The sequence below is a fragment of the Rhinolophus ferrumequinum genome, chromosome 13 (assembly GCF_004115265.2).
Source record: "Rhinolophus ferrumequinum isolate MPI-CBG mRhiFer1 chromosome 13, mRhiFer1_v1.p, whole genome shotgun sequence".
NCBI lineage: Eukaryota > Metazoa > Chordata > Mammalia > Chiroptera > Rhinolophidae > Rhinolophus > Rhinolophus ferrumequinum.
In genome coordinates this window covers 9,060,653-9,088,017 of record NC_046296.1, presented here as the reverse complement: position 1 = coordinate 9,088,017, position 27,365 = coordinate 9,060,653, and the positions used below count along the sequence as shown (strand labels likewise).

The following is a 27,365-nucleotide window of genomic DNA, read 5'->3' as shown; positions in this document are numbered from 1 at the left end:
CATCCATTTCTTCATTAACAATTTCAAAAATGGTAATAGTCTATAGTATTTTTAAAAAGAGAAACTACCCCTTATCAACTATTAGTTACCTTAGATCAGAGGTCAGCAAACTAAGGTTCACAGGCTTAATCCAAACCCACTACTTTTGTAAATAAAGTTTTATTGGGACACAGCCCAGCTCATTGATTTGCATAAGCCTGTGGTTTCTTTTGCACTACAAGGGCTGAATTGAGTAGTTGTGATGGGGCCATATACCGTGTTTCCCGAAAATAAGATCTAGCCAGACAATCAGCTCGAGCACGTCTTTTGGAGCAAAAATTAATATAAGATCCAGTCTTATTTTACTCTAAGACCGCATCTAATATAATATAATACCAGGTCTTATATTAACTTTTGCTCCAAAAGATGCGTTAGAGCTGATTGTCTGGCTAGATCTTATTTTCGGGGAAACATGGTTGTATATATATGGCCTACAGGGCTAGAAAAAATTGGACTCTTTATAAGAAAAGTTTTCTGACCTCTGCTGTAGCACATACGGGTAAAGCAATTTAAATGCTTGCTTCTTTCCCTTTATTTACCAGTTTTCACTTGGTTTCATATCATCCCGCAAAGGTGACCAGAAAAGTTATTTTTTCAAATATCATTGTAAACTCATGGATTTAAATCAGTTTGGTGTATTTCAATCCATTTATAATTAATATCCTTATTGCTCCTCAAATTGCCCCATCTTTAGTCACTGGGAGCCTCTTCAAGTTGGTTCCCAGTCCTTTTGCCAGAGCCCTCGTGTTCTTCGATGCTCCCCTGCTTCCTGGAATGGCAGGATGTTCCAGGCTCATCTTGTGTATTTCCTGTCCCAGACCTGGAGTCAGCCATTTCTAGAAGGAGCTCTGATTCCATTTAGTGAACTGTGTTACTTAGAGACCATAGTCTGAACACTAAGAGTGCATATATAGCTCCTAAGTGTTACTCTGTTTACTGTTATAAGTACACCAAGCAATTCCAGAGAGTTTAGAAGTATAATGCACACTTGAACCACACAAGGTTGAACTGCGCAGGTCTACTTATACGCAGACCTGCAAATAAGTGGACCCACGCAGTTCAAACCTGCATTGTTCAAGAGTCAACTGTAAAATATCATATGCCTATTGTAATTTAAAAACATTTAATAGTTATTTGCTCTAAAAATATCTAATGTTCTTTTTTTTAATGTACTGTTACTGCTAGTACCATGTTTTCCCGAAAATAAGACCTAGCCGGACGATCAGCTCTAAAGTGTCTTTTGGAGCAAAAATTAATATAAGACCTGGTATTATATTATATTATACTATATTATATTACATTGTATTTATTATATTCTATTATACTCAGTCTTATAGTAATATAAGACTGGGTCTTATATTAATTTTTGCTCCAAAAGACACATTAGAGTTGATGGTCTGGCTAGGTCTTATTTTCGGGGAAACACGATAATAATCCTATTTATTTGATAAGCGTAGTTGCACATTACGATGGCTTTCTATATAAAATTAATCTTTCATGTTTATATTTTATCCTTTCAATAAAATACACACATATACTTTTGCCAGCCGATGACATTTCAACAGATAAAACTCAAAAGGAGATTTCCATTCAAGTTACATGTGAACTGCTTCACTATTTTTGAAAACACATATTCAGATCATGACAACAGATCAAACACGCTTCATTTCCCTATTTCTCACGTTCATTATATTAATTAGATAGGTTGGTCACCTCTGTGACCACATGGTCATTGATCAGGCAGAAGTTCAGGCCTTCTCAAGATTGAAGCCGTAGCTGAGTAACAGATTTCCATTGAATGCTGAGTCTGAGGCCATATTTTGATATCTTCGTAGGACCTACCTCACAGCTGCAAAGATTAAGTAAGGTTGTGCACAAGCATGTAAAACAGTGCTGGCACACAGTAGGAGCTTTGTTAAGGTAAACGCATTATCAGCATTAGGGCCCTGGGTTTTCAGGACCTCCCTAGCCCCTGCAGAATTGGGTCTCTACACTGTACCATTCCCTGGGCACTGACTTACACCGGGGGTGCCAAAAAAATGTATGCAAGTGGACACTTTGGTCAATGTTACTTAAGCAGTAGTTCGCCATAATCAGAAGTATCTGGACGCTGATGGTAACCACTTTGAGCACCTCTTGTCATTGCAGAAATCAAATGTGACTTGTATTCATCTTTTGTTATCGGTATATATTGAGTATTACAATTTTTATATAGTTTTCCTTTCTTAAAATGTGTAGGGGCGGCCGGTTAGCTCAGTTGGTTAGAGCATGGTGCTCTTAACAACAAGGTTGCTGGTTCGATCCCCACATTGGCCACTGTGAACTGTGCCCTCCACAACTAGATTGAAACTACTTGACTTGGATCTGATGGGTCCTGGAAAAACATTTAAAATAAATAAAAGTTAAAAAAAATAATAATGTATATACAAATTTTTTTGGCACCCTCTGTATTCAGTTTTGGATTTCTAGTTTTCTGGGATCCATATTCTTAAGGACCCAGACTGTTATATTTCCTTTTTGCTTACCATCGCCCCTAGCACAGCGCCTTGCATCTAAAATCTGCACATATGTGGCCAGCCCGGTGGCTCAGGCGGTTGGAGCTCCGTGCTCCTAACACCGAAGGCTGCCGGTTTGATTCCCACATGGGCCAGTGGGCTCTCAACCACAAGGTTGCCAGTTTGACTCCTCAACTCCCGCAAGGAATGCTGAGCTCTGCCCCCTACAACTAAGATTGAGCATGGCACCTTGAGTTGAGCTGCCGCTGAGCTCCCGGATGGCTCAGTTGGTTGGAGTGCGGGCTCTCAACCACAAGGTTGCCACAGGGATGGTGGACTGCGCCCCCTGCAACTAATAACGGCAACTGGACCTGGAGCTGGACTGTGCCCTCCACAACTAAGATGGAAAGGACAACAACTTGACTTGGAAAAAGTCCTGGAAGTACACGCTGTTCCCCAATAAAGTCCTGTTCCCCTTCCCCAATAAAAAAAAGAAATCTTAAAAAAAATAAAATAAAATCTGCACATATGTGAATATTTATTATTTATTCACATCCCCCCCTTTTTATGCACAGTATGTAAAAATAACTAAATCCTGTCTTTCTCCTGGACACTTTTAGGCTAACAAGGGAAATCATTGTTCACTTCTGGTATCTTTCAGGGTATAATCTTGGATAAGCTCATCATTGGTGGTTGATCATTTTTATTTTACTTTTTATGAAAGTTTTCTCAGTCCATGCCAGTATTGAGACTTGTGCATCCTTTTACAAATAAAGCAGATATCTGTGCTAGAGGTAGAACTTTGCATATGGCCTACTAGTTTGTAGCTGTGGACTTTGTTTCATCTGTGATACTGGGAGATGTGGAAGCCATATGTTTTCATAGGCCTGTGCCAAGGAAAATACTTTAGAATTGCATTAGCAACTCCAAGGTATTTTGGCTGTTCTGAGACGACACATGATAGTTTTCCAGTTATATGAACAAGAGCTTTTGTTTTATACAGAAGTTTCTTATAGGCTGTGAGAACAATAGTGCCTCTATCAGCATTTCCAGAGTAACATCCTTGGGATGTTAATAGGTAGGACATCCCAGGCTTCATTTCTGCAGGGCTTCTCGGGCCTTTCACATACCAGCATGTGTCATGAATCTCGTAGAGGAGAGTGTGTTGTACAGGATCCCTCAGTCTTACTTGACCAAGGCTTTCCTTGTGTTTAGAATACTACCCTCCACCCCACGCCCCCCACTCCATGCAGAAGTCTCCCTTCACACTCCCTGCCTCCCAGCCTTAGATGCAGTTCCCTGCTGCAAATTCTGTGCTCCCTGTATGTGAGTTCATTTCACTGCTGGTAAATATGTGGCCTAATAGTGAACTGCTACACACTCTGTTTCCTCTGGTCTGAAACTCGCTGAAGAAGGCAGGGAGAGGGTCAGTTTTGTTCCTGTTGTATGCTTAGCACCAGGCATATTGAAGGTCCTCAATAAATCTTTGTTGGGGGTGGTGGTGAAGGAGCCCTAGAACCCTTTGTTTCCAAGTAGCATTTCGTGGGCTTTAGAGTTCCGCAAAACCCACCTTGGGAACCATATGTTGGTCTGTGGTACCACCCTCCTCTTGATACTTCATCTTCAATGTGAATAATTAGAATTCCGTAGATCTTCATAATTCTACTTAATTTCCTCAGTGCATCCAGCTAGCAGGGAACTGTCAATGTGTTTAAAGATGAGGCTCAGTGCTGGAAATAACTTTTCGCAATGGTCCACAGGGAACCAGCCAGTATTAGAACCTTAATTTGCCGATACCTGTCTTTGTGCCATTACCCAGAGGCCCGGCAGTAGCCCGTTCTACATAAATAGGAACTAGTGTCAGAGACTGTTGGGGGAGGGGGAAATCAGATGCCCCTTTGTGCGCTCATTAACGCAGGCAGAACAAAAGGCCCAGCTTGGTTTTTAAGTTCAAGTTTGGCTCATCTGTGGTCTTCAGTGAAGATTATGATCTTGGATAAATTAAAAACAAATGTTAAAGAAGTCATAATGAGGTAGAAAGGGAGTTCAGGATTCTTGTTTTTAGAAGATGGGGTAAACAGACCTCTCTTCAAAGCAGACATTCATGTCCCCTCCTCCCGTTGAGCTCTGTGTTCCATTTTTCTGATTATTCGTCATTTTTACTTAGGTGAGCAAGGTGGGTAGGTACGTACCTCTAGTCTCCTCTCAGTGTGCACAAGCCTCGTTCACCAAGCCCCTAGCTCTTCTGAACTGGGAAAATAGAAGTTTAGTCAAATCTGCTAACAAGTTTGGCAAAATGCCCTCTTCTTAGGAAGGACCCCCCAATGGCCTGCTGCCCAGTGCAGCTCCCTGGCTCCCTTCTCTTCAGGCGTGCTCCAGGCGAGTGTTGGAGTATTGGGGAGGGAGCACACAGAACCCCCCTGTGTTCTCCCCTGGGCCGAGTTCCCCAGCACATTCTTGACTAGAGCTGGGAGCCCGGGGCCTGGCAGGTTTCGGCACTAAATGGGACCCTGTATGTAGAAGCCAAATGAAGTCTGCACGCAGTCTTTACGAGCACAGTAACCGTTTTACAGAGGTAAAGAAGCTCAAAAGTACTGTGTATGTTTGTAGTCTCAATCCCTGTAAAGTTTCCATGAGCACATTGCAAGGGCTCTGTACACAGAAATTAAGTTCCTCTGTTCTCACTCTGCTTACCTCTCCCTTCTGTCAAAGTACGCATCATGATATTATTCCGTGTGTGTGTGTGTGTCTGTGTCTGTGTGTGTCTGTGTGTGTGTGTGTCTGTCTTGGATTTTGGTTACAATTGAGGAAAGTAAGGCCCAGAGAACTGAAGAGTTCCAAACATCACGGAGCTGGCGAGAAACATAACCAGCCTGAGTCTCTCTTTTCTCTGAACAGTGCTTTTTGCAATGATAATTTTGTTCTTTGTTTCTCTGTGTCCCAGAGGAGTATTATATATGTTAACTCATTTAATCCTCAGAACGAGGTGGGGACTGTAGTTATTCCTGCTTCATTCCAGAGGCAATCTGTGCCTAGGTCACTCAGCAATCCAGGTCAGGGACAGACTTAGAACCCAGATTTGCCCAACTCTTACCACGTGTGCCATCTCCCCCTGGGCCACGCTGACAGCTTGCGTGAGCCTAAGGGACATGGCCTGCATAGGTGAAGACGCTGCACTGGGTGACCCTGGTGGTTCCTTTTAGTAGTTGCGTTCTGAGGCTCCATTTTGGAAATGGTTGATAATGCCAGATCTTTGTCTCTAAGAAGCCCAGAGCTATAGCACCTGCAGAGTTTCCAGTCCCGCGCCCTCTGGCCTGGCGGTGGGGGAAGGGTTGGTGGTGGCGGTGGTGGCAAGTCGTGGTGGCAAACCGGCTACATGGGCCCAGGGGTAGCCAGTACAGGAGAGACCCTGACTGGCTTCCTGCCTCCCGGTCTTTCCTCCCTCCTTCCCTGCTCAGGGGAGGTTTTGGACTTAGTAAGAGGTGAGGGGCAATTAGTAAGAATTACCATTTGTACAGACTGCGGGCCTGGCTTTCAGAGGTGCCTTCTGGGATGGAGAGAGGCTGGGGACTCCTGTCAGAATGAGCAATGGAGGACCCGGAGGAAAGTGATCATTCCACGGGAAGGAGGGGAGGTGCAGTCGCCTCCTGGGAGGTCAGTTTTAGATACTCCCAAGTAGAAAGAGGGAACCAGCCCCCAGCCAGGTAAGTGCTGGCTGTGTGAGCAGAAGGCAGGGGCAGTGGCTGGAGAGCTGGCGGAAAGTGGGGTACGGCCCACAACATCAGCCCAGAGCCACCCTCAGCCTAGTCCAGACCTCCGGCTCCTGTAGCCAAACCCCAGGCACTGACCAGCGAGCGGACGTCATCTGTGTCCTTGTCCCCTCTGGCATGGGCACGTTAGAACATGGGCAGTCCTTTACCCTCTACCTCTCTGCCCTGTTGGGTTTTGTGTCTAGAAGACTGTTGCATGACTCCGTGTGCAGCTGAAACCTGCCCAGAACTTTGAGGTCCCAACTTTCCCGTGGGATGTTTTAGCACTTTTGAGATGTATTTTGTTGTGGGGAGGTAGGAGCCTGTTGAAAGTAATGTCTGACCAAACCTTTTGCTGAGGGAGGTACGAGAGCAGAGAGAAAGCCCACATTGCAAGTTCTGAGAAAAATTGTATTTGAATTGCCAAAATCACTATAATTTAGGCTAGATTAGTTTTGGGGGATAATAAAGTTCCCTGTCTCCTCTTGGGAAAAAAAAATTGTGGGGTTTTCTACCATGGATGTATCTTTCATCCTCGTGTCCTGCTTTAATAAAATGTTATTATACCTCTCTTTAAGTGGATAATTGAGCAGAATAGCATGTTAATTTATCTCTCAGTCGGTCCTGTGGTAAGGCCTGCTTCTTTGGAAATTGTCCAAAACCAAATAGCCACAGCTCACCTGCAGAAGGGCCTTCTGGCACCGAGACAGGCTGGAACCCCTGCCAGGCCTTTCTGACTGTCCTTAGAAGGTTGTTCCCACCCTAACAAAGGTCTCCGTTATTAAAGAATCGGGCCTTTAAATCTGACTGTTTCCATCTCTGGTACAAATTGTCTTCCCTCAGGCAAGTTTCTGTCTCAGAGTTGGCTGTGAGGATGTGAAAGCACAATCGGGCTTTGTGGTGGAGGAGGGCTTCGCAGTGCCCTGGAAGGTGGGGTTCAGCCTTGTATAAATAAATAGCAGCAGGCTCTAGCTTCAGGAAGAGGGGATTCCTGGAATGAGAGAGACTGGCGCTCAAGACAGGAAACTCTTCCTGGCTTTTCTGCAGCCTCTGCAGCTTCTTCTAGCTCCGTTGTCCTTTCGCATGGCCCACGGGTGGCCTCCTGTTCTCCTGGAGCTGCCCTGACTCCCAGAGCACCTTAGGCCAATCACAGAACCTTCAGGAGCACGGTCTGCACCTCTGTTGTCATCCAGAGACATGCTTTGCCCCTTGTGAGGCTCATCCTGAGCTCGGTAGGTCTAGCTGTTGGCAGCTCGGGTCAGTAAGGAGCCAGGCAGGCATATGCCCGCCCTGCTTTGTCTTTTCTCTTCTTACGTGTTGGTCATTGTCTGCTGCCCGGTGGTGTCCTTTCCAGAACAAACCTGGAGACCACAAGGGGCATCTGTACGTCTCTAGCTGCCTGCACTCTGGAGGACCTGGTGTGGCGTGAAGGGAGACAGGTGGGACCATTCCTACTACTTCCCATACACTGCCTGGCCCTGGCCTTCTTGGGGGATGGGCCCTTTGACACCAGAGATGGGAGGAGCCCTGAAGAAATGAAAGACCATATTCAGGCCTTCTTGGCCCAAGGCCCATAGACGTCTTGATGAAGGGGATGTTTAGGGAGCAGTGTGACATCTGGCTCTTCCAGGCCCCCTTGCAGCAGCTGGTCCTGAACCAAATATCCTGCTGGTCTCACCGCCCTGGCAGCCTCTTCCTGCCACACTCGCCACTTTCCTTCTGCCCCTCACAACATCCTTCTTTGCTCACTTGTCCCCTCTGCTGCTTAGGGGGTTCAGCTTCCTCCCAAAGCATCTCTGTTGTCTCAGCTCACTCGTCCCAAGGTTCTCTGACTGCTGGTCACTTGGTTCTCTGGGTTTCGGAGCCCGTTGGCCCAAGGAGAGCTTTGCCGAGGGAGCCCCGGTGGAGCCCTGGGACACTGTCACATAAGAGAGGAATGGCGTTAGCCACCGCGTCCTCTTTCCAGCCAGCACTTTTCTCCCTCTACCTAACGAACTTTGTTGTTTTTTTTTTTTTTTCAAATCTGAAAAACATTAACATACAGGAAAATTGACTCTTTTTTGGTATACAGTTTTATAACTTTTAACATAGAAATCCGTGTAACCACCACTACAGTCCCTAAAACTTTCTGTGCCGCCCCTCTGTCGTCATGCCCTTTCTCCCAGTTCTTCCCCGGTAACCATGGCTCTGTCCTCCAACTCGCCCCAAGGATTTGTTGGCCACGATATATGCATCTTCCTAGAAATTGTATTCGTACCTATTAGTGTAAGATAAACAAATAGAAGTCAAATCCACTCTCCTTTGCCTCTTACTCTAATTGTGCTGAACTCGGACACCGACCCTAGAATTCCTTCACTACGGATGGTCAGCGCCAACCCAGAGCTCTTCCTCCCCACCACTCAGCGGTGTCTACAGTTTAGTATTTTTTATCTGTCCATCCCTGTTGTCCTGCTCATAGCAAAAACGTGTCTCTCAGCCCAGTGCTTCAAAATTATGTATGATAGGAAAAAGCAGATGAATTCTAAGTTTCAAGGAATGCTGTCTATAATAATAACCGTAAGCCGGAGATTGTCCAAGGGAGAAAGAGGAGTTGGAAAAAAGTACATAGGAAACTCTTGACAATGCATTTGAGCCCGTCTTTTATTTTGTAAGTCTTGGTTCATCTTTTTTTTTTTTTAAAAAAAAACGTTGAGAGGCTTAATTTTGTTCCAGAAGATCGTTTGTAAAGCACAGCGAGAACCCACAAATCATTCCTGTTTAATTGGAGTAAAACAAGGGGTGGCTGTCGAGGTCTCACTGTCTCCCTTTGCCCATGTGGACAAGTGAGGTCCACACACGTGATCCATCAGCCCACAGATACCCCTACTGGGCTGGATATGGGACATATGCCAGCGTCCATCTAGCTAAGGATTTACCATCCACTTTGCCCTCAGAAAAAAATCTATTTCCCCTGCCCACGTCTTCCTGACATTCGACTCAGGAGAGACATTTTGTTCATTTAATGAAGTGTCGACTTCAGAGTCTCCAGGATATGTTGCAGTTGCCCAATTTCCGGGTAAATTTTCAGATTCTCTTGTGGTTTGGATGCGTGAGTGAACTCGGGATGTTTTTTAGGGTAAATAAAGTCTATAAAATGTGATTTGGGTGCTTGGTTTTCGGTGCCAGCACTAGAAGTGATTGGCCCTGGTGAGAGGGAACAGAAGTCAATCTAAAGACTCGTTTCTTGTGGGTGAGAAGCTGGGTTCTGAGCTGTGAGCAAAGGGAGGTGCACCTGGGTAGGTGGGGCTGGTTCCCTGCGTGTGGAGCTCTCCCTGGAGCCCGGCGCTTGCCCCTCCTGCCTCTGGGAGCAGATAGTTGACTTAAGAGGAAGGGAATGAAGCTGCAAGCTGTGTGCAGAGGATGAATGCACCTCCGTGGTGGTCTTCAGTCTGGGGAGCCAGGTTAACGCGTGAAGCACGTGGGGCATAAAAGAAGTCCCTGTTTGTACCCTTGTGCGTGCTAAGTCTGTGCGAATGGGTGACAATGATTTTCCACACTGCGCGCTGAGGGTTTGTGGTGATTACCGTATTTCCCTGAAAAGAAGACCTAGCTGGACAATCAGCTCTAATGTGTCTTTGGAGCAAAAATTAATATGAGACCCAGTCTAATTTTACTGTAAAACCTAGTATAATATAACATAACATAACATGGCATAACAATACAAGACCAACCGGGTCTTATATTAATTTTTGCTCCAAAAGACGCATTAGAGCTGATTGTCTGGCTAGGCCTTATTTTTGGGGAAACAAGGTAGCTCATGGTGGGGCCTGCACTCTGAGGCCGGCACCTTGGCCAGGTTGGTGCCAGGACCCTGGCCGGAGAGCAAAAGCCATAGCTGGAGCAATGCTGGGCCTGGCTGGGTCCTTCCAGGGAGAACTCAGGCTCCTGGAGGTAAGCCTCCTGTGGTGGTAGCCAGGTGAGCAGCCTTACCTAGGAGATGGAGGCTGAAGGTCTCAGGCAGGCCCGGCAAGGCCAACCAGTGGTGGGCCACAGGCCTGCAAACTGCCCTCAGAATCAGGTTTGGAGATCAAAGCTGGGAGGTGCCCCAAAGGTTGAGAATTACTGGCCCATCAGAATTGCTTGGTTCCATTTTTTCCTTTTTTTAAGTACCTAGGCCTAACCCCTGTACCCAGAATCTCTAGGTTGTAGGGCCCCAGAACATGTATTAATTAAAAGTTCTCTTGTAGGGCAGCCGGATGGCTCAGTTGGTTAGAGCACGAGCTCTTAACAACAGGGTTGCTGGTTCAATTCCTGGATTGGCCAGTGAGCTGCGCCGTCCACAACTAGATTGAAAAACAATGACTTGGAGCTGATGGGCTCTGGAAAGAAACACACTGTTCCCCAATAAAAAAAAAAAAAAAAAAACTCCCTTGTAAAAGTTGGTGCAGAGCTAGGATTTAGACCCTCCACCTTGGGCAGCAGTGGGGTCTGGAGGCTGTTTTGCAGATACAAGCAGAAGCCTATCTCAGCTGGAAGGTCAGAGAATGTCGGCCACTGCCTTACCCAAACCAGGCCACCTCTTGTTAAATACCAGATTAAAGACCAGATTCACAGAGCCGTGGTTCTCATGTTTTCTTGGTCTCTGCCGACATACCATCTCTATTTCTAGCTGAACAAAATCATTTCAGTCTATCATGGATCAAGCCTCCCCATACTCTTTTGTCCCCATGGAAGACATTCTTGTTTCTCCTTTAAGATCATCTCTGGGGTCACCTCTTGCCTTGTGGGGTGGTGGCTTGGCTCTCTGCTCCTATATGGACCTCAGTTGTGGTGCTTCTCACTTTAACAGCTGTCAGCTTGTTTCTGGCACGAGACTGTGAGCTTCTGGAGGTTTAGGTCATCTTGGAGTACCTGGCACTAGGAGCTTCGTAACCAAAGCTTACTGAATGGATGCTTTACTTCTGTCTCGTCTTCGCCACTACCCTGTTTGTTCATGAGAATTACTCCTGCACTCATACCCAATACAGGCCGCTGTAGACTGGACCTGTAGGAAACAAGACTGAGACAGCGCCCAGCACGCTCCTGAGAACCTCTAAGATAAACACAAAATGCTCTCTTCCCGAATTCTGAGAAGGGAAGGCCCTCAAAGGTCACAGGGTTCAGTGGCTGTCAACCCTGGCTGCACATTAGAATCATCTGGGGAGCTTTTAAAAATGCTCATGCCCAGCCCCCACCCCTAGAGATTTTGATCCAGCTGGTCTGGGGTGGGGCTCATGCTTGGGTGGAATTTTCTTACAGCTCCCCAGGGGCTTCTTGATATGCTGCCAAGTTTGTGAAGCACTGTTCAGCTCCTCCTTGCTGAACATTTGAATGAAAGGATTAAGAAGGTCCCTGCCTGGTGGGGTGATGGCTCCACAGTGAGACCGTGGAGTTGCCCACAGTGCACCCTGGATTCTCTAAGCCCCTCCACTGTCCTGTTGTCGTCTAACAGAACTGGCCGCTGACCATCCCTCTTGCCCAGAGGCCAGAAGCAGATGGAACAGAATTTAATTTTACACTGATTAGTGGCAAACATAAGGAGACAGGGTGTGATGGGCTCTGAATTAAGATCTTTTTCTCAGGCCATATTATTTGACTTTGAATTTTGTATTAATTTGTTAGGGCTGCTGTAACAAAGTGCCACTAATTGGGTGACTTAAACAACAGAAATGTATTGTCTCACAGCCTGGAAACTGGAGGTCTGAAACCGAGATGTCCACAGGGTTGGTTCTGGCTGAGGGCTGTGAGAGAAGGATGTGTTCCAGACCCCTCTCCTCGGTCTTCTCCCTGTTTCTTCACACCTGCTTTCTTCTGTATGTGTCTGTGTCCAGGTTCCCCCTTTTATGAGGACACCAGTCATTGAGTTAGGGCCCACTCTAATGATCTCATTTTACCTTGATTCCGTCTGTAAAGACCCTAAATAAGGTCAAATCGGAGGTACTGAGGGGTTAACATATCTTTTGGGGGGGCATACAATTCCACCTTTTTCTTGTACCATCCAAGTTGCCCACCTTAACTGTCGCATTAATGAGTGGAGCCACAGACTGTTTTTTCCTTTACACCTACGCCCCGGGCTGCTTGCTCATTGGCGTGCAGCCCTAACTTGCCACCAGACTGACATCTGTTCCCTGGTTCTGGGGACACTTGGAGGATGATACTTTATGTTCAGGCTCCCCCCGGTATGGGTATAATTCCCCTAATTTCCTCACCGTAGCAGGAGCCGCTAAGAGACGGAAAGGAAAGGGGAGCCACAGCGTGGGCCTCCCCTGCCCAAGATAAAGGGCCGAGTCAGGTGCTACTGTTCAACGTACGTTTGAGGGGATGGGTGAAACCCAGTGAGGGCCTGTGTGTGTGGTGGGCCTCTCTGGAATGTACCTCTGGGCAGAAAGGTGAGGAGGTGGCACCGTGCGGAGAGGAATCAGTGTACAGCCATGCAAGTTGTGTATCAACTGCTCACTCCAGAGCCTCTTACATGCGTTCACCCCCAGGCAGAATTCGGGGTGGGGGGGTGGGGCTCCAAAAAACTTAGACGGGAAAAATTACATTTAATTTTTACTAACTGAAATTCTGCGTTTCCTTCCATTTTGGATGTAGACAACAAACCATACTATTAGCAGTAGGTGTGATGGCCACCAACAGGAATTGCTGAGCTTTGCTTTTACAACACACGAAGAGTCGTCGTGGACGTCTCAAAATGTCATTGTTCTCATCACTACTTCAGAATTAAGGTGCTTATGAAACGTACCGCTAGGTCTTACATAATATGTTAATTATATATTACCACAGCAAACATTTTTTAAACATTTTGATAACAGCATGTTACTGTAGTTGGTTTCCTTTGCAATACTGTGTACTTAATTTGTGCATTTAATAGCATTCTGAGGGGCACCCATCGGCTTCCCCAGGCTGCCACGGGGGTCTGTGGCACTGCAGAGGAAGCCTGGCTTTGTGTTTGCAATGACCCCTTCCTGCCCCTAGTGGGTGGGTAACTCTTATAAATGGAAAGAATTCTAGATTAGTCTTGATAATCACAGACTTAGTTAATATTTGTAATTTAGTTTTGGCCCCTTGGGGCTAAGCTGTGTGTGTGCACATATGTGTGTGCAGGTGTGTATGTGTATGTACGTATGTGTATATGTATGAGTGTGTATGCATATATTGTGTGCGTGTGCACTTGTGTATGTGTGTTTGTGATGCACGTGTACTCCCATGGACTTGGACTCATCTTCTTTTCAAAGACGTCAAAGATTAGGTAGGCATTTTAGGAAAAAGCCAGCCTTAAATCTGCCCTCCAGCCAAAGCTGGTCCCCATCTCTGGCCAATCAGTCTCCAACGAGTGGGGCTTCCAAGAGGGGCTTTTGGCAAAGTGACCACCTACTCCTCTCAAAGCCAGATGCACTGGGATGTGCTTTTCTTGGTTACCCTGGAAATGTGTAAGCCTTGCACTGGTGCCTGAGCTGCCTGTGTTGGAAACGAAAGCTGGACTCAGAGGACCAGTTCCAGATGGCCTGGAAAAATGCATAATGGTGCCAGCTCACAGGCCCTGGTGGGTGTGAAAATGATCTGAATATAGATGATTAGGTTTATGGGTTTGGGGGTTTTTTTGTTTGTTTGTTTGTTTTTGGCTTTTGTTTGCTTTTTACTTTTCTTTTGAAATAATTAGACTCATAAGATAGTTGCAAAAATAGTACATAAGAGTCCTGGGAACTCTTCCCACAGTTTCCCATATGGTGACGTCTTATATAGCTCAAGCTCAATATCAAAACTAGGACATTGGTACATTACTGTTAGCTAGATTACAGACCTTATTCAGTTCCCACCGTTTTCCACATGGCTTCACTGCGCATGTGTCTGTACACTTCTATGCAGTTTTATCAGAGATTTGTGCAGCCACCCCCACAATCAAAATACAGAACTGTTTTCAGAACATATTTTTTAAACTTGGGTGTGAGGCACATAGGATAGTGAGTTATCATCAATTGTTCTGTTAATCAGAACACTGTCCGTCAGCCTCCTGATTTCATGTGTTCATAGGCCTGGGGTGCATTTGGACTCTGGCGCCAGGTGTGGTTGCCACTCATAAGGTCCAGTCTGGATCTGGAGCCCTGCTGCTGCAGCAGCCTTAGATGGTGGTGGCGCTCACACTATGCAGGAAAGTGTCCTGGGTCGAGGGCTGGGGAGCAGTGTTTCTCTGGGTTGGGAAGGGGGAGTCAAAAGCAAGAGCGAGGCAAGGAACAAAGGCAGCAGCCAACTCGGGTTCAGAGAAGGGCTCGAGGCCTCATGGGGATGAGGAGACAGGTAAGGAATAGTGACACCCCAGCTGGACCTGAGCAGATGCGGTGAGCATTGTGGGAAAGGGTGCCCGGGGGACCTGCCCATCCTTCCCTGCACCCCTGAACTGACGGTGCTGCGTACCCACTCTGTTGGGCCTGGCTTCCAGATGCAGGATGGGAATGATAGCAGCAGCTCTGCTGCCTGATCCCGGTGGTGGAAGGGAAGAAACTTGATACAAATCCCAGAGCACACGTGAAACTAAGGTGCGGATTTTTTCCCAAAGCCAGTCATGTGTTTATTGAGTTTTGGCCCCTCGTAGTTAGTCAGACATCTGACTACGTGGAACTCTGCAGTCCCCAAGCACGCAGGATAATGGTGCTTTACTGTGCCTGGGCGTTACCCGTTTGCGGATGGTGGTGCACATGTGGCTTCATTTTTCGTTTGCTGGTTTTTCCAGTTGCTTTGGTTAAGAGTTTCAGCAAGGTACCTAAACTTTATAGTCAGAGATAACACCCTGCTCCATACCTGCAATCATACTCTCCGCTTCTCCCCTCTTCTCTTGGCTGATTGCAGCAACATGGGGCTGCCTGGTGGGAAGAGCAAGTACATGATACAAGACCAAGGATAAGTGCTGGAACACAGACTGAAGATGCAGAGGGAATGATGGTTTAGACAGGTAGGCCCCACAGCCCCTGAGGGGGCTCCAGGGGGACTCTGTGAACCCAGGTCACAAATGAGGAGACCAGCACAGGGGCAGAGAATTGGGAGCTGCCAAGTATGAGCACCGTCCACTAACTGGCAACGCTGGGGTTTAGACAACACCTAGGAGTTGCAGACCTGGGCAGGGTGTCAGAGGAGGGCTTCAAATCCATTTGTAAATATAATTTTTGAAACTAAACTTGTGGCAGAGGGCCAAAGTTGCCACCATCCCGAGACCGAAATCTAATTGAGATAACATCCTGCCTCCATTTCCTGCATTCAGCTCACCCTGCCCTTTCATACGGGTTCCATCTTCCAAAAACACCATCATCTTACAGCTTCATGTCTAGGGAAGCAGCCATTGCTCCCTTTCACTTCACATGCCAAGTCTAAGCTTCCCTACCTGATTCTCCAGGCCTCCCACATCCGGCCTCATCCAGTTGGATGTATCCCATCATTCAACAGGCTCTAAACCTACCCCTTCCCCACACGAGTGTGCATCTGCTTCCCTTCCAGACTCCACCCCACAACATTCTGACCCTTTTCTCACAACACTGGCTTCGATGATCTGAAGTCCACGTTAACCCACTGTCACATTTTCTCCTGTGTACCTCACAATCGAATACAATTGGTTTGTTGTATCATGGTGTTGTCTTATCACTCCCGTATATTTCTTATCTGTATGTGTTTAATGAACAAGACAAAGCATATTGTGTAGTTCCCTATTGTTTCTGTGTGTAGCCCTTGTTTTCCTAACAAGAGGGAGGACAGGGACTCTGTGCTATACGAGGTGTGACAATGAAGTTCACAGACTTGTACCAATGTAGCTAACCTTTTTTTGGATATCAGAGAGATATTCTTTATGAATTTGTACTAACTGGATACACAGTTAACCATGTTTACTATTATATTTGGAAGTGCTGAAAATGCTGCCCGAACAAGTTAGACAGCCTGAACTTTTCACCAACAATCATGGCTCTTGCATCATGACAATGCACCAGCTCACACGGCACAGTCTGTGAGGGAGTTTTTAGCCAGTAAACAAATAACTGTATTGGAACACCCTCCCTACTCACCTGATCTGGCCCCCAGCGATATCTTTCCTTACCCAAAGATAAAGGAAGACATTTTGATGACATTCAGGGTAATACGATGACAGCTCTGATGGCCATTCCAGGAAAAGAGTTCCAAAATTGCTTTGAAGGGTGGACTAGGTTTTGGCATCGGTACATAGCTTCCCAAGGGGAGTACTTCGAAGGTGACTGTAGTGATATTCAGCAGTGAGGTATGTAGCACTTTTTCTAGGATGAGTTTGTGAACTTAATTGTCAGACCTCGTATATTTTGTCCATGGTGGGCACCCAGTATATGTTCCATCAGGCCAGCAGAGTGATGGATGCAGCCAGCTCCCATTATGAAGTGCCAGACAGCTCTGGGTCCTTATTCTGCACTCTTTTAAAGTAGGTTGGAATTTATAACTACAGGCTCCCTGATTCATAGTCATTAACCTGGAATGCAAGGGGCTGACAATGAAGATATTGCAGAGAATGCTTAGATTTTACTTGAGTGTGAGATAGTTAAACTCATTTTGAGATAACTGAAAAATCAGAATTGGAAACAGAGAACAATATATTCTTATAACTGAAAGTTGAGGTAGCTGACCATTTGCTAACCAAAGGGCCGACCATTTGCTAACCAAAGGGCCAACCATTTGCTAACTCTGGAAGGACTCCCTCAGCCAGTGAACGGAGATGTCTACACCGCCTTTCCTTTGGTGTGAAGAGAGGAGCTGACTCGCTGTCTGTCTTAGGGTTGGGGCAGACACCATGTGTCCATAGGTGGCCGTCCTTTTCAGAAGCATCAAATCTAGCATTTTCAACAAAGTGAGCAACCTGACTGTTAGAGTACGGCAGTTTGGTGGGGGGTGGAGGGGGTAGTCATACATATTCATCAAAAGAAAATTGAGCAACATAGAAAGTTGAGACAGTGAAAAAAAAAAAAAAGAAGCAAATAACTGCTGATGATTTTAGTGCCAAATCATGCGTTGTTCTGGCTGCCATCAAACCCTGTTCTGAAACAAGCCAGGATTTCCACTAAGAGTTAGTAGCTCCTCCTCGGTTATTTTTGCCTTGGTCTTCCTGCTGCTCTCCACACTTCCCTTCCTGTAAACGAGAGAGCTCTGTCTGATTCTTGCCACCTCCGTCTGTAACTGGAGCAGCTTCTCTCTCATACAGACCTCAGTACTGAATGTCTCTAGAAAGAAAAATGGTGCTCAGGAACTTGCCCTGAGTGGAGCCCTTGAAAATTCATTTTTTGCGCCTGTGCAGGAAGCCAGCACACAGGGAGGTAGCTTCTCTTCTGCCGTTGTTCCCCCACCGGACCCTCAGCAGGGAGCGTGCAAGCGGCCTGTGGATAGAGAATTACCGTGGATTTTCCTGCCTGGGGACATTTCAGAAAATGTGCACCTTGAAATTAGTTTTGTTTCTACTTGCCAAAACAATAGTGAGGTAGTTGGTTTTTCAGACCTTCTTTGGGGAAAGATTGTGTCAGAATGATGTGGGGCAGGGTGGGCATTATAAAATGCAGATTGCTGGACTTCACCCCTGGATATTCTGACCCAGAGAGGCCAGGACTGGGAATTGGGAAGAACTCCTGGGGGGTTCTGACGACAGCCGGGCTCGGAAACTGCTGTGTGTGCTGCCGACTCCCAAGGCCCAGACTTGAATGAGAAGTTCTGCCTCATGGAGGACCTGCAGAGCTTCTGTTGTGGGTAAATACCGGGAGTCCCGGCCCCTCTGTATGGTCCAGAGGAAGCTGCCGTTCTGTAGTTCAGAAATAGTTGCTGATCTGGCAGTTCCAGGTGATTGGACTGATAGACATGAGATGAGGCCAGCCTGGGCTTGACGTCGGGCATCACCCTCCTGCTCCTTTTGCAGCTTCGGCCACATCACGGGGCCTTCCCAAGTCCCTGCCTTGTCACCTGCAGTGTGGGGACTGGAACGTCACCGTCGCCAGATTATTGTAAAGCCTGAGGTCACACATGTTGAGTGTCTCTGGTACTCAGTAGCTGCTGTTTTTATCCTACTGTGATACCCGTCCCCTCGTCCCCCTTACTCTAACATGTGTCCTTTCTCACTGCTTGAGTCCTGGTAGTACCTTGGGGAGACCCCTTCCTCAGTCTTCACTGTTCCCATGTGCTTTCTTGGAACGTCCGATGAGGTGGGCAGTGCTGTGTCTCACAACCTGTTTGAAATGCCTCCTTGATGTTGCCTCCAAAAGGCAAATCCCAGTCATGGATCCACCAGGAGACCCACACGGTACTTCCTACCTCAGGTCACGCTCAGCTGCTCAGCCGTGTGTCCCGCTGAGTGCACCCAACAGGGTTGTTGGGTGGCAGGCGCCAGATAATCTTCTGGTAACCAGGGGACGTTGAGGTAATAATGAGGGAATGGGTAGTCCGGCTCCTCTCAGCCAGGGAACGAGCCAGTGTTCTTCCTACCTGAACTGACTTCCCTACGACCCCTCTGGCCTCTGATCTCTCACCTACTTTGTTCTACACGTGCGTCTTGTTCCCAAACCCGTGTGGCACGCTCTTGTCTCAGGGCCTTTGCACTTGTTCTGTGTTCCCTTTACCTAGAACATCCTTCCCTGTAACTGTGTGACTCATTTCCTCCCCTCCTTTGGTTTGATTGTCACCTCCTCAGTGAGGCCTTCCCTGACCACCCTATTTAAAACCCAGCCCGCTTCATTCCCTGCTTTATTCCGTAAATCCCAATGTGCCTGTTTCCCCACACAAACCTTGTTTCCAGAGAAAAACGAAGCTTTTGAAATAAATCTTCCTTTTCAAACGGAAAATGAAGATAACAAAGTTATCTGGGTGAGGGGCCTCACCCAGGTGCCTGATTGACACGATTTGTTCTGAGCATCGACACGAGCATGGACCTGCACTAGCACAGCTGAGGTGTGGGAGGGGAGGCAGGTAGGTGTTGCCGACAGCCTGACAGTGAGCACTGGAGGCAGGAGACAGAAACCAAACAAGGGCACCGTCCGGGGATATTCAGCAGCACTTCAGTGAGGGGCACATTATTTTCAATAGCACATTATTATCAATAGTGCCTATTGATTGATAATTAAAATGATGGCCTTGAATTTGATTAAGTTGAATCAAATATACCTTCCAGGGCCGGCCCAGTGGTTCAGGCGGTTGGAGCTCGGTGCTCCTAACGCCGAAGGCTGCCGGTTCGATTCCCACATGGGCCAGTAGGCTCTCAACCACAAGGTTGCCGGTTTGATTCCTCGAGTCCTGCAAGGGATGGTGGGCTGCACCCCCTGCAACTAAGATTGAACACGGCACCTTGAGCTGAGCTGCCGCTGAGCTCCTGGATGGTTCAGTCGGTTGGAGTGCGTCCTCTCAACCACAAGGTTGCCGGTTCGACTCCCGCAAGGGATGGTGGGCTGCGCCCCCTGCAACTAGAAAACGGCAACTGAACCTGGAGCTGAGCTGCGCCCTCCACAACTAAGACTTAAAGGACAATAACTTGACTTGGAAAAAAGGCCTGGAAGTACACACTGTTCCCCAATAAAGTCCTGTTTCCCTTCCTCAATAAAAAATCTTAAAAAAAAAAATACATATACATATATATATATATGTATATACCTTCCATATGAGAATAGGCAGCTAGCAAATGTATTTAGAAAACTCCCATCAAGCCAGTTTTTTAAATAACAGCTTTATTGAGATATAATTCCCATACCAAAGAATTCATCCTTTTGAAGGTAACTTAGTGGTTTTTAGTATATTCCCAGAGTTGTGCAACCATCACCACTATATAAATCTGGTATGTTCTCATCACCCTGTAAGTAGTCGCTCTCCATCCTCCCCGCCCCCCAACCCTTGGCACCCACTAATCTAATTTCTTTCTCTGTTCTGGATGTTTCCTATAAATGGAATCATGCAGTATGTGGTTGTCGTGTCTGCCTTCTTTCATGTAGTAGCATGTATTCAGGGTTCGTCCATGGTGTGGCATGGACCAGTGCCTCATTCCTTTTTGTAACTGAATAATATTCCACTGTATGAGTGCCACATTTTGTTTTATTCATCCATTCCTTAAAGAACATTTAACGGGTTCTTTCTACTTTCCGGCTACCACTGAGCCATTTTGAAACGTAACGAAGGGCTTGATGCTAAAGGGTTTCCTCACTCTTAAAATGGAGCTGATGTTGCCACCTCCCAGGTGGGTGTGAAGATCTGCAAAGAGGCAGACTTCTCATCTAGCCGTTGTTGTCCACTCCGAGCGTGGACCTTTCCCACTTCGGTGGTGGCCTTTGTGCACCAGTGTGCAATGTGTGAGATGATCAAAGTGTTAACTTTCCTCTGACTTGTGAGTCGCATCTGAACTCTCCTCCTCCCCAGTCTCCACTTCCCGCCCCACTTACTTCTTCACAATCTGATTTGGGACCCCCGGCTTTCCCCATCTTGATGTCCCTGCTGGGCACCCTGGACTTCTTCTACGGCCACTTCCAGTCCCTGCCCAACCCCACCTCCTCCTCAGGACCCTGATGTTAGGCCAGCTCCTCAGACATTACCACCTCAAACTGTCACTGTGTGTAAGTGTACATTTTCTTGTTTATACGTGTGGTTTTACTGCTTTGATGTTGTCCTATGGCCTGAACCAAACCGTAACTGTGACTCGGCACAGACAATGTCTTGTAATGTTCCTGTCCCTGGGCCCGCCCAGTGCAGCACACAGTGGGCTCTCTATGAATGCTGGCTGGCGTGGTGTGTGGGAGTTGCGAGCCCTTTGCCATGTAACTGGAGAGGGTGGAATGTGTGAATGGAGGCACCTGCTCAGCTGTACAATGGTCTTCAGAGGGGGGATCAGGTTTAAATCATTTCGAATCCTGCTTTAACTTCCCATTGTTAATTCCTGAAAGTGCATAGTTGAACTGGCTGAAAAATAACCTGAATTTTGATCGAAAATTAAACCCTGGATTTTCTTTCCACCCATGCACGTCTGAGTAAATTCCACAGCACAGCAACCCGTGCCCGGCCCTCCTTCAGCAGGACCTTTGAGAACTCCCGTTTCCTTCCCTACAGGTCACAGGCTTGAGCCATCACAGTTAGGATTGGGGGGTGGGGTGGGATTTGAGATAACCAAGTCAATAGCAATGAGGTATGCCCCATTCTTTGTCAGCTTGTCATTCTCTGTTTTCCAGCTGGATCAGGTAATCAACATTAGCAGGTAACTTAGTTTTTTCACTGCTTCTGTTGTCTGTGTCCATTGTGTGCTGAGACAATAGTGACCAGAGAAAGAAGAAAATTAAAATAGGAAGCTGGGAAGGGCAGGAAGAGAATCCGTAGACCAGTAAACAAAAGTTGGCTGTAACATGAGCCAGGATATGGAAGCGTGACCAAGTACTTTTGACTATCTCTGTGCAGGCCCTCAGCATTTTCATTTTGCTTGGATCGTCTCTCTGTCTCACTGTTACCAGGCATGCTTAGGTCAGTCGGTCGGTCGGGTCTCTCTCGCTCGCTCTCTCTCTTTTTTGTTCCTGAAGAAAAAGAGAGGTGATCGACAGATGGATCTCTGAGAATCCAAGTTAGAGATTGGAAGGCTAGATGGAACAATTCTTATGATAAAACATGTGCTCTTTTTTTTTTTTTTTTGGCTGCAAAAAGCTTACTTAATTGATTCAGTTTGGTACACGGCATGGGAGAGGGCTCCAGGGTGGTTTCGGGGAGATGCTCAGGCAGAAGCCCAATGCCAGGGGACACAGAAGGGCCCCTCAAAGGCCTCTGGGATCCAAAGGCTCCTAGTCGTGCTTGAGGGTGAGCCTTTGGAAGAGATGCTGGCCCAGCCCAGCCTGCGGAGGCTAGTCAAGTGGTCGCCCATCTTCTTGATGAGTTTCACCTCCTCGTCAGGAAACGGTTCTCTCAGAAGTCACAGAGATGAGGGTCTGTGCAGGCAGAGCCCAGGGCATGCAGATCCCAAAGGGCCTGGTTCAGCTTCTTCTCCATGACCTTGGTGGCTTCCATGGCAACCTGAGTTTTACCCCACTCATCTTGGGAAGGCTTCTGCAGGTCCTGGAAGAGGGTGGGGCCGCCACGCTGGTTTTGCATCTTCGAGAGGCGCAAGGCGCCCTCGCGCTTCTCCTCAGCCAACTCTCAGAAGACATGGCTCACACCCTCCAGAGCCACCTCATCGCAGTTGAAATAGAAGCCCAGAGAGAGGTGGGTGTAGGAGGCCCACAGAGGCAGGTTGACCACGTGGTTGAGGGCGGCTTCCACCTCGGTGGAATAATCCTGACAAACGTGGGAGCTCCTGGTTGTCCGGCAATAAGGAGTTAAGCTCAAAAAACAGTGTTGGCTGGTCTTGGAGGCCGAGGATGGCTGAGTTGGTTCCTGAGGTTGAGCCTTGAAAAGAGGTTGGAGGGTGATTGGAGGCTGGAAGAAGGGGCATCTGTCTGTCCAAACACTGTTGAAGCAAGAGACAGATCCAGAGGACTGCCCAGGACACTCTGTTAACTCATTTTTGTAGGAAGCTTTCTGTTCCTCTTTGCTTGGTGAGAGGCATTCTTTACCTTTCCCCCTCATGGCAAAGGTGTAAAATGATACCTGTGGGGCATACACAGGTGAGCAGAAGGCTGGAGGCAGCCCACCTGGAGGCCCTCCCCAGTTGTCTTGCGCATATCCCAGCCCATCCAAGAAGCACTGATTGGATTGGAGGCTCTGGTGTGGTGGTCCAGGCCCTGGGAGGTCTGGGTTTGAAGCTCCCATCCTCTGCTGACCACATTTTTACCGTGTAGCACGTAGTGTTAGGAAGTGAGATCTGGAAGCACGTGAGCCCACCAGTTCCTGCAGGTGGAAGATTGTTCAGTACCTCCCTTCCCATACATCTGCATGGTCAGGAGACCAGGGCTTGGCGGTTACTTCTGATATCGGACAACTCCACTTGTGGGGAAGTTTCTTCCTCATATTCAGCTATTACCTTCTCCGGTTCTCCCTCTGCAGTCCTTCCTCTAGATAGTTTGCATCCTCGTCCATATTCCCGACTGTCAAGCCGTGGTGTGTCAGGGTAACTGGTACTCACATGAGCTGTGCCCTTCTCACCCCTCACCATCCGGGCAAAAGAATGGCTTTCGGCAAGTTACATGTTGCAAAGGCAGACCAGTGGGTCCGGGAAGCCTGATATGTTTACCACATATATATGTTTTTCATTTAAAAATGTAAAGTCAATATCTACCACATTGCATAAAAAAGAAAAGATGATAATCCGATCATCTAACAAACCTGTTTTGAGTATGCCCTTTGTCTTTATTCTGATGACTCCACCTTGTATAGTTATAATCAGAGTATACACACAAAGTTTTGGTGGTTTCTTCGTTCACTATACAACAATTTCTCCCCAGTTCTAGGTACTTTACATCGAAGACTAAAGAACACAGATATCTTGGGGCTACAGTAAGCATTGGGATGGCTGCACCTCATTCTGTGGACAGTTACAGCCTCATTTATTAACCAGTGACACTGACTAGATCTCACTAGACAGATCAGTGATGTCGTGGTCCCCTACCCCTGAGAGAAAGCGGGGGACATTGCGAGGAGGGGGAAGGAAGTGGTGTGAGTTTGGGCCACGTTCTGATGCTCTCAGGAGCATCTCCATGTGTGGGGCAGTGAGTTCTTTAGAGAAGAAAGGAATACGTTTTTGAACCATGTTAATCTTTTAGAGGAAAAAAGAGAACAGTGCCCTTTTTCCATACTTTTCAGAATTTTCTATGTGTCATCTTAGCTGGTTACTGTCTTGGCTTCATTTCATGGTAGTAAACACAGTTTCTTTTGTTTAGCAATTTCCTTCCCCCTCAAATACCATCACTGATCGATTCTGCCTTTGCCAGAGTTAAACATTCATGAGACTCCTTCCTTGCACCTCTCTCCCCTTAAACCACTCCATTTATTAGCTCCTGCTATGCACTCAAGATTACAGAAGGGGCTGTGGTGGGCGGGGAGGGTTGAGGGAGAAGGGGCAGCTGGGTAGGAGGGCAGTAGGTGCTGGAATCTGAGCATCTAGATGCTTCCACCCACCCTCCCAGACGATTCATTCTCTCCAGGCCAGAATGCTAACATTTAATGAGCACTTACCAGATATTTGTCCATTTTATAGATAGGGAAATTGAGGCCTAGTTGAGTCACTAGAAGTGAAGGTCACCGTGGCCTCACTAAAGCCCTGGCTTGGCCATAGTTGCCACCGGTCCTGCCTGCGCTTTAAGAACCACGGAGACAGAAGGTCAGCGCTGCAATTTTAAACACTCTTGTCTTAGGTGTCTCAAGTTAGGGGTCACTGCGGGCCCTCAGCCGGCCGCGCTGGAGTTTGGGTCTCCTGGCAGCAGCCTGTTGTGGTTGAGTGGAGTTCAGGTGGAGGAGACAATTAGGATGGATAGGAGGAGAAAGGGGCTGTTTCACCGAAGGTAAGGATAGGGGACACCAGCTAGGGTGGGGCCTTTCAGGGCCCCTGCGAGGAAAGGCAGGGGTCGTGGAAGGCTGAGCTGATGTTACTCAGACACCCCTGAGCTGCATTCCCTCCAAAGCCGCCCCTATTTTGCAGGCTTTGTCTTCTTTTCCTCCGTAACAGCAAAAAGAGAATAGGCGCCTTTACTGCCATGTTAAAATCAATAGAGCCACTCACCTTGAACTCAAAATGATGTTGACCTTTCAAATAAAATGGGGGTCACCTGGAGTTTGTTTCCTACTCATTGGGCGCAGAACAGTTTCTGATTTTCGTTGGAATGGAACAGTGCCTCAGTGCTGGAGGAATGGTTCTCACATGCATGAGAATCACCTACAGGGCATGGTAACACACCGCCGGGCTGCACCCCAGAGCTGATTCAGTAGGTCTGGGGGGGGGTGCTGAGATGTGCATTTCTAACAAGTTCTCGGTAATGCCGATGCTGGTCCAGGACCGCACTTTGAGAACCTGTGTCCTCAGGCATCTCTCAGGTTTGGGCCTTTGTTCCCGTCTTCACCCCCAAAACCAACACAGTAAGTGCGGTAGAGAACCATTGTCCAAAGGACAATTGATTTTGTTTTCAGCATAGACAAGAGTTCACCCCAGTCCCAGAGCTGCTCCCTAGCCCTGCCCACACCCACCGCCCTTTGCTGAACCCTTCCGTCACCTGCCCCCCAGTGTAGGGATTAGAATAGGGCTGAGGGCCCTGCTGCTTTGTTGGTTGGTTGAGCTTTAGCTTGTGGGATTGGACGAGCGAAGCGTTTTCCATGGTAAGGGCATAAAAAGATTTCATATCCTTTTTGGAAAGAAAGAAATACAGCTTTTCTCTTGTGTCATAACTATTATTAGATGCTGAATGAAAAAAAGAGTTAATGTTCTGTTCTTCTAAACAATATTCCCTCTGACTTTCCTGAGCTCTGGAAGATTGATTGAGTTTGAAAAACTTAGCTGAAGACAATACGTGGGCTTTTTAGTTTTGTTCTAAGTGTGCTCTTGACGCTTTGGACCCATGATGCCATTTTGATAGAGAAAATAGAGGCTTCCCAAAGTCTCTCTTGCCCCTGTGAAGGAGGGAAACGGACACCAGGACAGAGGGGAGCAGGGCCGGGTGGAGAGGGTTGTTGGAGGGGTTGCAGGGTTCTCTCCCTCATCACATCACCTGGGGGATATTGGGTCAGACTTTCAAAGGGACCTGGAGCTGGTGGGGGGTGGGGGGTGGTCAGGGTGCCATGGGGTCCTCAACCTTACTAGAGGAGATGGCACTTGATGAGCTCGGGGGAGAAAGAAGAGGTGTGCCTTGGATGGTGGAAGGGTGTCACAGGGTGCAAATCTGGCTCCTTGTAACGAAGAACAACCCAAAGGCCGCATCCGTCCAAAGACAGGATAATAATCCAATATCAATAATAATAATGCTTTTTTCGTGGGGCACTTTACAGTTTACAGAGTATTTTCATGCGAGGCCGTAAACCCTCCTCTTCTAGAGGCATGTTGGGATTGAGGGATTCAGGCCCTCCTGACTTACATGGATCCAGATGGGTGTTTTCCAAATGTGTATCTGAATCATGTGGGGTGCTTTAAAAGTATTCAATGTTTAGGGGGGCTTGCCCAGAGCTGCTAAGTCAGCACCTCTGGGGGAGGGGCTCAGGCAGCTGGTCTGCTCCACATTCCTGGGCAGGACCCCGCGTGGCATGCTCACCACTGGGGCCCCAGGGCCTGCCATTCCGTCGTAGGAGCTGGACAGTGTTTGCTGAGTCCATGTGCTGACATTTGCTGGCACAGTTGCCCGGATCTACTGCCTTCTTCCATGTTGACTAGAGTGGCCAGCCCAGATGCCATCCTGCACCACACACGTTCACTCCCCGCAGCCTTTGCTCACAGTTTCCTCAGCCTGGACCACGCCTCTGCCTTGGCTGCTATAAAAGTCCCAGGTTTTTGTTGCCTGCTGACAATGCAGTGTGCTCTGTGCAGGATGCCAGCAGCCCTTCTAGCCAGTCTGTTGCACGTGCTGTCCCCTTCAGCAGGTCTTCCTGGAGACCCTCTCCCCTGTGTCCCCACAGAGGAGAGAGGTCCTTTGGCCTTCTCTCAGACTGTCATATTCGTTAGCATCTAGATGCCCTTCCTGGTGCTTATCAGTGAAAAATATTTGCAAGCTCAAAAAAATTTATGCAAAAAAAAAATTATGCATATATATGAGTATATATACATTCGTTTTAAAAAAATAAATCTGCAACCTTGAAATGAATAAGTACTTAATTAAATCTAATGCTTAATTAAATGGTTTCTAAGTGTGAGGTCATCACTGCCAGCGTAGTCAGTTACTCCTTGCCTCAGGTCCTGGCTGAGGGAGTGAAAAGGACTGAGCTCCTCTCAGCGTTGTAATCCTGAAGTTTTCCAGATGCTCCTCCTCGGAGGTCGTGGTTATGGAGACTACTCCCCCTTGGCCTTCATCTTCTGGCTCACAAGGCTCTCTACTCTTTGTCTTTCACATTCTTCACAGGTTAGTGACCTCTTAAAGTGAGGCTTGAGAAATGAATAACCATAATCAGAGTAAGAGCTGACCCCTGTGGATTGTTTCCTGTGCACTGGGCG

At 47.4% G+C, this 27,365-nt stretch overlaps 1 protein-coding gene, 1 non-coding gene and 1 pseudogene across 2 annotated transcripts in view; 2 read left to right on the top strand and 1 right to left on the bottom strand.

The window, feature by feature from the left end:
* TCF7L1 (transcription factor 7 like 1) overlaps positions 1–27,365 on the top strand; it is a 155,095-nt gene that overhangs the window by 13,684 nt on the left and 114,046 nt on the right. The window lies entirely within an intron of this gene.
* TRNAK-CUU (transfer RNA lysine (anticodon CUU)) lies at positions 2,282–2,355 on the top strand. Its single transcript has one exon. It is a non-coding gene; the product is annotated as a tRNA-Lys (tRNA).
* LOC117033270 (ferritin light chain-like) lies at positions 22,087–23,317 on the bottom strand (annotated as a pseudogene).